The sequence below is a fragment of the Bubalus kerabau genome, chromosome 12, assembly GCF_029407905.1.
Source record: "Bubalus kerabau isolate K-KA32 ecotype Philippines breed swamp buffalo chromosome 12, PCC_UOA_SB_1v2, whole genome shotgun sequence".
NCBI lineage: Eukaryota > Metazoa > Chordata > Mammalia > Artiodactyla > Bovidae > Bubalus > Bubalus kerabau.
This window is the reverse complement of record NC_073635.1, coordinates 91,020,166-91,030,328: the sequence shown is the minus strand read 5'-3', so window position 1 is coordinate 91,030,328 and position 10,163 is coordinate 91,020,166.

The window sequence follows — 10,163 nt, the reverse complement described above, 5'->3', positions numbered from 1 at the left end:
AGAGAAATCAAGCCGTCAAGAGCATTATGCACAAGCTGGGAGTTCGTAAAAACTTGTTAGTCAAAAGCCTCTGAATATCTGAGTCCGTCTTGAGAGAGCCTCATGCTGGTGATTACACAATGATGTCTATCTATATATAGAGCAGATGCTGGCACTCAGTTTAGAGAACAAAAAACTGTGAAAACAAAGATGAAACAAAAGTAGAAGATCCCTTCCAAAAAGAAGAACAAAACACAGCCTTTCAAACAAGAATTTCGAAATACCGTGCAGCCATCTTCCCTTGTTTGTTTTTGTATTTCTGATTATTTTATGGGGAGACTGATACACACGTGAAGTTAATACACACCTCGCAGCTGAGGCTAAAGCCAAGAAACAGCGGGTCACAGCTCGATGCTCATCGTGAGCTGCAGCAGTTGTATCTGCCTCCTCTTCTCAACTCTTTGCCTTAACCCCACTTGAGAGCTAAAGAAATTAGATCTGTGTGTGCTGCTGGCCCTGGGACTTCTCAGCTGCCTTTGTAGACTCAGCATTGAGGGCTAGAAAGGAATTCGGGGAAACCCACAGACAAGGCGCGCTGGCTTGCTTGGCGGTCCAGAAGTCCTGCTGGCCATTTCCCATCTGGACACCTGACGGGGCCCAGCAAACCTCAACTCCTGGGTCCTTGAGAGTCAGAACAGTGGCCACATCAGAAACATCTTCAGTTACAACAACAGAGATGATGATGCCACAGATCTTATTTCTCTTGTTAATCCACCTTTTAAATTCCCTCTGGGCCGAGTAACGTGTGTGTGAGGGGAGATCGGACTAGGGCACAGGCCACATGCTCAGCAGGCGACCTGGTCACAGGCTGTGCGGGCTGTGGGGAGCTGGCAGCAATGATTCTCGCCTTCTTGTGGGAAGGCCTCCTCCAGGAGCAGGAAGGAAGTGACTGGTGGGGAGTGAGTCACCGACTCCGGCTGAGAATCCTCTGGCAAGAGTGTGGATTAGCTCTGGAGGCTGGACAGATTCGACCACCCCTGGGCCTCAGCCCCCACCCCCCAGCCATCATCAGATGTAACACACACAGTTTAGACACAGCAGTGGATGGGGTTTGGGGCGCGCCCAACAGACACTCATGGTGCTGGATTAGCCAACTCCTGGGGTGCTGCCTGGCCTGCTTCCACTGGGACATTACTTGTAAAATGAACATGTGAGTCTTAGGAGAGGCACTTTTAAAAGGTAAATTTCTATTTTACCTGTTAGGAATTGGGGGTGAAGTACAGCACGGTCGCTGAGATCCCCCTGAATGAACACCTGTTCCTCACTTGGCCGCGAGAGCGATCCCCTGGAAGCTGACTCATTACTGCTGCTCTGTGCAGACACTGGGCCGGGGGCCCCATGGTCTCAGGCCCTGTGTGGTTTGGGGCTGTTCCCACTGCTCTGGCCTCCAGTCTCCTAGCTCTTCCATCCAGCAGCCACATACATTGTGTTCTGAGTCCTTTCCACCAAGTGAGCTGGAATAATGAGACCAGACCAGCTGGGAGCGGTGTGGCTCCCTGCCTCCCCGGCCCCAAACCTGGAACTCCAGCCCAAAGGCCCTGCCAGTCCCCGGGTTCTCCTGTGGCCTCTCCTTCCTTCTGCCTTGGGAAGCCGCTCTGCTCTATGGCGGGTTGGGGGCGGGGGGGATGGACAGTGAAGGCGGGGACTTCGGGGACCTCTGGGCAGTCGGGGGCTCGCTGGCGATCAGGTCCAAGGCCGAGCGGGTCCCTCCTGCTGCCTTGTCACGTGCACAGCCCCGTCGCCCCTTCCCTGGCCCCTGACGGCCACAGTCAGTTCTCCGTCTCTACAGTTTCTTGTTTTTAAGTCATGTGAGTGGCCTCGTGAGGTGAGCGTGGCAGGCTCTCCTCCTTCTCAAGGTCGCCCGGTTCTGGCACCAGGTCAGCCATCTGCTCCTTTTTGCTGCTGAGCTGTGTTGGTTTAAGATCCACCCGCGGAAGGATGGGTGGAGGTTGTCTCTGGTTTGGGTGTCAGTGAACAGTGTGGTTTTGCGAGCGTCCTGCCTTCTGAAGATTTCTTCCTCCAGGGGAGGGTCTGGGGTGAGTGCAAGGCCTCCCTCTGCACTGGATGAAGCTCATCCTGGAGGCAGCGGCAGGGAGAGCCGACTCCTGGGGGTGGGTACCTGCAGGGGCTGCGACCCGAGGTCCCAGGGTGGAGCGGCTGACCGCCTCCCCCAGGTCTCCCAGGTCTGGTGCAGGTGCTGTGGGACAGCAGGTGTCTCCCAGGTGCTGGGGGAGCAGGGGTGGGGTGAGAGGAAACTGCCTCACCCTCGCCCTGAAACCACCGAGTTGTCCTGAGCACTGAACGCCAGCAAAACGCCTCGTGGTCCTCAGCGCCTCTCTCTGGGAGGGCACTGTTGGCCCGTTTTCACAGACCAAGACACTTAGAGATAATGAGGGGAGAAGAGTTCTGTTCACATCAAACCATTTGGAAGGGATAGCAGGTAACTGAAGTGGGTGTCAGGGGCCCGTGTTAATAAAAGCAGCGTCCGCCCCTCACGGTCACACACAAAGTTGACGGACTTGCATTCACGCTCCCAGATGCCATGCTTGCTCCTGACCCCACCTGGTCTCCCTGCCTCTGTGGGATGCATGGTCAGGCCAGTGGCCCCCGTCCGCTCCCTTTTGTGCTGCCTGTGGCCCTGAAGCTGGGAGTGATGGCCTCTGTGAGGGGTGAGAGGCAGTCCTGGCTGAGCCGGCCACCAAGCCAGAGCGACCTCGGAAATGGGCTTCTGGTCTTCACCAAGTGCCGCCACTGTGTTCACAGCTTCGAGGCCGTGTCCACCTCCGGGGTCATCTCCTCTGCTTGCTTCCCCCACCTTTCCAGGTTGAGCCTGCCCGAGGGGTGCCCAAGGCAGTGGGCAGCTGCCTGCCTGAGGCAACGGGTGTACCATAACTTCCCATGGGATCCGCAGCCTCCGGACACGTGCCCTGTGTCCAGTAAGGGAATCTCTAAACAGCAAATACTCATGCAAAACGGTATAGCTCCGTGCAAGACCACCTATAAATGATAGTAACAACATGAAAGAAACGTAACGGGCCTGCAGGTGCCCATTTGCTCCTCTCACGTTTCTTTACTGCGATGTTGTGTCTTCCGATCCAGTGTTTCACAAAAGCTCCTTCTGACCATAAAGTCTGTTTTGCTCAATTGTTAACAACCTACAGAGCAGTCTGGGCCAAGGCAGCTTTATTGCTGGATCTCTGCAGCCCAGCTCTCTACATAGGAAGAGCCTGTGGTCAGAGGCAGGGGTTTCCAGAGCTCCTGGGATCTCTCCTTTGCAGCCTGTGCTGTGATTCTATTGTGAGAAAACATCGACAACAAGTCTCTACCCCAAGTGGTCTGTGCCAGGTACCCACACCTCTCCTTTTAGCTTCTTCTGGGATGCTTTGATAAAGACTTTAGAAGAAAAAAACACATACCCTTCTGCCATAGCTAAGAAGGCAAGGCTTGGGGCCTAGTTAGCTGCTGATTTCAGGGGTATCCTCAAAGAATCTCTTGATATTTGGCAAATTAGGTAAAAAAAAACTTTATGATAAAAACTTAAGTATTTTGAGCAAATATTCTTCATCATAAGCAATCATGGCATCACCTAACTCGACATCACAGGTAACTCTGTTAGATACCTGCAATTACACTTTACTGTTACTCAAATTGACAGGTGCATTGATGCTGATCAATGGCATCCCACGTAAACTCTTAGGGTTTCTGTTCGTGAGGCTGGGCCAGGCCTGAGCTGCCCCTGCTGCTGCTGCTGCTTCTAAGTCGCATCAGTCGTGTCCGACTCTGTGTGACCCCATAGACTTCAGCTTACCAGGCTCCGCCGAGCCTGGTGATCCTTAAATCTTGCTGGCTTTACACAGCAGGCGATGTTTCCCACAGCTGCTCACCAAGGTGGCTCCAGGGCGGCTGTCTCCCCACAGGGATCGGCAGCCCCGGGCACTTCCATCTTATGTCTGAGTCTCAAAGCAAGGCCTCCCGCTCACTGCGGACAGAGAAGAGAGGACGGAGCTGATCGGCGGCTTTTCCCAGCTTCCAAAAGAGGTGCTGGATTTTGCAATGAGCTGCCAGGAGGGGAGGCAGCGTGGACCCCCTTCCCAGGAGCAGCTCCCGAGCTGGCAGTGGCCCAGCCCTGGTCTCCTCGCAGGCCACCGAGCCGGGCCTCCCCTCCACCAGCAGCTCAGAACACCTGGGCTTTGAGCATCTGACAGGAAGCTCAGTGCAGACACCTTTGCTTGAGGCTGTTCCCCTAGGTGTGGGGCAAACAAAGAATACTGGAGGAAGATTATTCAAGGGTATTATTCCTCTTTTCTCTGGATTCTCCGAATGCTTTCTCTTGCACTTATCAGGCCACCAGAGACACCTCCCTTGACTCCTAAGAACCTGAGTAAACTACCAGAGAACTAGGCTGAACATTATGAAATTTGGAAAGCTCAGCAGTGGCCACAGGACTGGAAAAGGCCAGTTTTCATTCCAATCCCAAAGATAGACAATGCCAAAAATGTTCAGACTACTGTACAATTGCACTCATCTCACACACTAGCAAAGTAATGCTCAAAATTCTCCAAGCCAGGCTTCAACAGGACATGAACTGAGAACTTCCAGATGTTCAACCTGGATTTAGAAAAGGCAGAGGAACCAGAGATCAAATTGCCAATATCTGTTGGTTCATCAAAAAAGCAAGAGAATCCCAGGAAAACATATACTTCTGCTTTATTGATTACACTAAAGCCTTCGATTGTGTAGATAACAACAAACTGTGGAAAATTCTGAAAGAGATGGGAATACCAGACCACCTGACCTGCCTCCTGAGAAATCTGTATGCAGATCAAGAAGCAACAGTTAGAACTGGACATGGAACAATGAACTGGTTCCAAATTGGGAAAGGAGTACATCAAGGCTGTATATGGTCACCCTGCTTATTTAACTTATATGCAGAGTACATCATGCAAAATGGCAGTCTAGATGAAGTACAAGCAGGAATCAAGATTGCTGGGAGAAACATCAATAACCTCAGGTATGCAGATGACACCACCCTTATGGTAGAAAGCAAAGAGGAACTGAAGAGCCTCTTGATGAAAGTGAAAGAGGAGAGTGAAAAAGCTGGCTTAAAGCTCAACATTCAGAAAATGAAAATCATGGCATCAGGTCCCATCACTTCATGGCAAACAGATGGAGAAACAATGGAAACAGTGACAGACTTAATTTTCTTTGGCTCAAAAATCACTGCAGATGGTGACTGCAGCCATAAAATTAAAAGATGCTTGCTCCTTGGAAGAAAAGCTATGACCAACCTAGACAGCATATTTAAAAAGCAGAGACATTACTTTGCCAACAAAGGTCTACCTAGTCAAAGCTCTGGTTTTTCCAGTAGTCATGTATGGATGTGAGAGTTAGACTATAAGCTGGACTATAAGAAAGCTGAGCGCCAAAGAATTGATGCTTTTGAATTGTGGTGTTGGAGAAGACTCTTGAGAATCCCTTGGACTGCAAGGAGATCAAACCACTCCATCCTAAAGGAAATCAGTCCTGAATATTCACTGGAAGGACTGATGCTGAAGCTGAAACTCTAATACCTTGGCAACCTGATGCAAAGAACTGACTCATTGGAAAAGACCCTGATGCTGGGAAAGATTGAAGGCAGGAGGAAAAGCAGATGAAAGAGGATGAGATGGTTAGATGGCACCACCAACTTGATGGACATGAGTTTGAGTAAGTTCTGGGAGTTGATGAAGGATGGGGAAGTCTGGCGTGCTGCAGTCCATGGGATTACAAAGAGTCAGACATGACTGAGTGACTGAACTGAACTGCTCCTCGGAAGAAAAGCTATGACCAATGTAGATAGCATATTACAAAGCAGAGACATTACTTCACCAACAAAGGTCCGTCTAGTCAAAGCTATGGTTTTTCCAATAGTCATGTATGGATGTGAGAGTTGGACCATAAAGAAGGCTGAGTGCCAAAGAATTGATGCTTTTGAACTGTGGTGTTAGAGAAGACTCTTGAGAATCCCTTGGACTGCAAGGAGATCAAACCAGTCCATCCTAAAGGAAATCAATCCTGAATATTCATTGGAAGGACTGATGCTGAAGTTGAAGCTCCAAGATGTTGGCCACCTGATGTGAAGAGCTGACTCATTAGAAAAGACCCTGATGCTGGGAAAGATTGAAGGCGGAAGGAGAAGGGGACGACAGAGGATTAGATGGTTGGATGGCATCAGCAACTTAATGGACAAGAGTTTCAGCAAGTTCTGGGAGATGGTGAAGAACAGAGAAGCCTGGTGTGCTGCAGTCCATGGGGTTGCAAAGAGTTGGACATGACTGAGCAACTGAACAACAATTTATGTCCCCAATTTTTTTCATGTGACAGTGGAAGGAACTATTACAGTCATTCAGCAAGCACCAGCTGAGCTTTTACTATGTTCCAGACACCGTTATGAGCAGAGCAGCAAACCCCATTGTTAAAGATGGAAAGTCACTCCCTGACTTACTAAATATCCCTTATGGAAAAAAATTATCTTAAAAATTCCTCCAAAATATTGTCTTTTCTGAAACATGAACACACTTCCTTTCATTAGGCAACAACATATATGAGACCGTGTGTTCCATCTTTCCCTTTTCACCTTGACTGTCAGGAAACTCAGAGCTGAGCTCTATGTTCATTGAAGTAGCTGCTTTCACTACACAAGTTAGAAACAACAATTTCTTCCTTCAATACATTTTTGATACCCTTTTAATTATGCATTGTATGTTGGTCATTTATTTTATGTCACTTCAAATCCTTTGAAAGTAGATTGAGCAGATATGAAAATAAATTAATTATGCTATTTTGTTGTGTGTGTGTTAGTCACTCAGTCATGTCTGACTCTTCATGACCCCATGGACTGTGGCCCGCCAGCCTCATCTGTCCATGGGATTCTCCAGGCAAGAATACTGGAGTGAGTAGCCATTCCCTTCTCCAGAGGATCTTCCTGACCCAGGGATCAAACCCAGGTCTCCTGCCTTGCAGGCAGATTCTTCACTGTCTGAGCTATAAGGAAGATCCACAATGCTATTTTAGCCATACACAAATATCCATTTGTTGATAGATTGGTGCCTCAATAAATATTTTGGCCAGGCGCAATAGAGGATTCTATGGAAGAGGGAACATGGTAACAGTGAGTTATAAACAAAAGAGAGTACAGGTGTTTTCTGCGAGTCATCACTTTTCCCTTTGATCCCTCTTTGTCTTCTTGTCTCTTACAATCACAGGTATAAGGGGACAGATTCTAGTTTAGGAGAGAAGGATCAATCCCTTTGAGCAGAACACAGATCTGAGGAGGCATGGTACTTGCATGGTCTGTGGGGGTGAGTCTTCTCAGAGAAGGAGTCAAGAAAGGATGCTGTATGCATCTCTGTGCTTCTTGGATGGAAAGTGAGGTGCTCAACAATATCCGGCCCCACTGATGTGGGAACCCCTGCGTCTCCGTAAACTTCTTTCTGACTCTCTGAGCACACGTGTCTCAGAGCACACATATCTTCTCAGGCCCTCTGATGAACGGCCACCTTCTTGCTCCTCTGATCTGATTAAAGTGCTGTCATCGATATGGCAGACCAAACTGTCGCTCTGCAGCCCGTCCAGACCTCTTTGGGCTGTGTTACAACAGAGAGCAGGAAAGCCTGAGGATACAGAGACATTCCAGGGTGCGCTAGAGTCTGTGCCATGTGATACAACCTGCTTCTGATCCTCCCCCTTGTTTGGGGTCAGAAGAGGGCATCCCCAGCCCCGTGGCCACGCACACAGTTCAGAGGCCTGGCTGTGCACCGCCTCTGGCCCAGCAGCTGCAACCATGTGGGGTGACCGTATGCTAGAGGCTTTGGTGGTTCAGTGTCATTCTCTGGAACCTGTCTGACTTCAGACATGGGACCGTGAACTAAACGATCCATCAGGTCTTTTCTCCATGTCTTGATCTCCGTGTTCCCTCTAGCACGTGTCACCATTTTTGATCTCCCATCTTGGCCTTCCTTGCTGGGATGGCTCTTAACCCGCACAACAAGGAACCAAGGTGGGCGCTCTGACAACCGTCACAAACGTGCCTGCAAGCCCCTCACCTGTAGTGTGGGGAAGTGATCACCTGGGGGTCTCGCTGTGAGCTGCTCCTGGCCCCAAGCTCCGTGTTCTCCTGGGCCTCACAGGTTTCACTCTAACAGGGGCATGACGATCCTTCAACTCAGAACCCAGCTCAGCAGCTCTTCAAACGTCTAGGTGTTTCCCTCTCCAAGTGGAATTACCTGCGTAAATGGCCACAGGTCCCTCTGGGGGAGGTCCCGGGGGATGTAGTCCTCTCCTACAGTCAGCAGTCCCTGGGATGAGAACTGGCTCACGCCTGGAAACTGGGTAAGGGGCTGTGACATTCTATTGAAGCAACTTTCCTGGGCCCTTGAGCCCTGTCTTCAACTTTCTTTGGTTGCATAAACTGAGTAGTTCTCCTGCTGGCTGGCTTCTGTCCTGCCCTTGATGCCATGTTCGACTGCCCATCACTGTAGCTTTTCCAGCTCAGCACATCAGGGTTTCCACTGCAGTCTTGCTGCACAGTAACTGCTCCCAGTTACTTCTGAAGTTAAACGTCACCATCTGGCCTCTATCATGTCACCGCCTCGCCATGCTCACTGCTATTAGGGAGCCCAGCGCTCCCTGTAACGACGTCTCCGCCCTCCTCAGTCCTGCACAGCCAGCACGTTTGGAAATGGAGCGTCTCCTGGGCTTTCTAGGCACTGACTAGGTTTCCTGGGTTCCTGGAGCTTATTTCCTCTCCTGTTCCATGGCTCTGAGCACTGGGATGCTGTCCTCAGCTGTCTGCCACAACCACTGGGCATTTCCACTTCAATTCATGTGGGGTGCTGCTTTTTACAAGCTTCCAAAGGCCCTACAAGGGGTCTGGAGTTCCAGCCAGGGTGCTGAATCCTGTATCATGGTTCAATGACGCTGTGTCAGGGGACTCTAACCTGGTCCCCCGTGATGGCAGTCCTCTCCTGGGTCCAGCGTTCTTTGGCTCTGCTCCTGATTTTGCTCCCCCGGTCCCTCCAGCACATTTTCCATGTTTGCACATCCAGCACTTCCCCAGCTGGGAGATGCTGCTGTGCTGGGGAGTGGAGATGGACGCAGAGCACAGGCACCCTCCCACAATCATCTGTAAGCACGGAGGGCGTATTTGCCTGTGACAGGGGAAGGGGCACACCTCTTCAAGTGTAAAAGATTTAGGGAGGCTGGGATTCAAGGTTCTGAGTGCATTAATCCAGATGACACTCCCCCAAACCTCTGGGTCACAGCAACCTCCCTTGGGCTGGGCCTGCAGGCAGCCCTGGAGCACTCTGTCTTTTGTTATTAAGTCCTCACTCTGATCCACAGCTTTTTTGGTTCTCTGGTTGTAGGAGAGTTATATGGTGACAAAGAAACCTTTTTGTCACATTTTCCTTAAATGGGTGATCTTCTCATTGCCTTGCCCTCAGCAAGAACCCTCTGGTTCCAAAGCCAGGTGAATCCTGCTTTTCCCAACCTCCCTAGTGCCTGGAAAGCTGCACTGCACTGTGCCCCCCATGCTCAGCTCGGATGCAGTCACTGGCAGGTAGGGGGCTCCCAGCTCTCAAACTCCATCACAGAGGCCACTCCTAGAACACTCCTGGCCCCAACTGTCTTATGCTGGTTTCTCTGGAAACAGACTCTGAAGCAGAGATCGGAGTGTGAAGGCCTTTTTTGGAAGTGTTCTCAGAAGGGGAGTCCTGAGAGGGAGTGAGGGAAGGAAGACGGCATTGGGGAGCAGCTGGTCAACAAGGCATCTGCTCCCAGGGCTCAAGCAGATCCTCTGAGAAACTTGGGAGCTGGGGGTGCTTTCCAGTTCCCCAGATGGAGGCAAATCCCTCCCAGTTCAGATCAAAGGAAGGCTGGCTTACTGCAGGAGCCCCCGAGGTCTGGAGTAGGGTGCAGCAGCTCTCACTGGGGCTTGGACCAGGGAGGGGCTGCTGCCCTAACCTTCCTGTTAAACCCCAGTAAACACCTTCTGTGAAGGTCTTGAGCAGATAAACTCCAGCAGATGACTGAGGACCTGGAAGGAGGCTCAAGTAGTCTGGGTAAAGAGGATCATTAACTTTTCT